Source organism: Bison bison, unplaced genomic scaffold, assembly GCF_000754665.1.
Source record: "Bison bison bison isolate TAMUID 2011002044 unplaced genomic scaffold, Bison_UMD1.0 scf7180017864366, whole genome shotgun sequence".
Classification (NCBI taxonomy): domain Eukaryota; kingdom Metazoa; phylum Chordata; class Mammalia; order Artiodactyla; family Bovidae; genus Bison; species Bison bison.
Genome location: NW_011494938.1, coordinates 91519 through 92062, shown reverse-complemented (window position 1 = coordinate 92062; position 544 = coordinate 91519).

Here is a 544-nt window from a genome sequence, read left to right as displayed (position 1 = left end):
GGTGCCCACTTGGTCAGTATCTTCCCTTAAGTTCTCCACTGAGAGAAAAGTACATGGCAAGTGCATGGTAGGTCTAGGAGTCATGGATGGGGGAGTATAACAAAGATTTGAGTCACTGCGTTAAGATTTAAAACCTCAGCAGAAGGCTTCCCTGGTGGTCCAGTGGTTAAAAATCCACCTGCCAATTCAGGGGACGCAAGTTTGATCCCTGGCCCAGGAAGATTCCACATGCCACGGGGCAACTAAGCCTGTGCACCACAACTACTGAGCCCATACTCTAGGGCCGGTGAGCTGTAACTACTGAAACCCACTCCCTAGAGCCCGTGCTCCACAGCTCCACAGCAAGAGAAGCTACCTCAATGAGAAGCCTTCACACCCCAACAAGAAAGTAGCCCCTGCTTTCCACAACTAGAGAAAGCCCATGCACAACAACAAAGACCCAGTGATGCCAAAAATAAGTAAAATTAAAAAAAATAAAACCTCAGCAGAGAACAAACTTGAACACCCAAGAAACCAGCCATGACAATTTTATGCTTTGCTGATA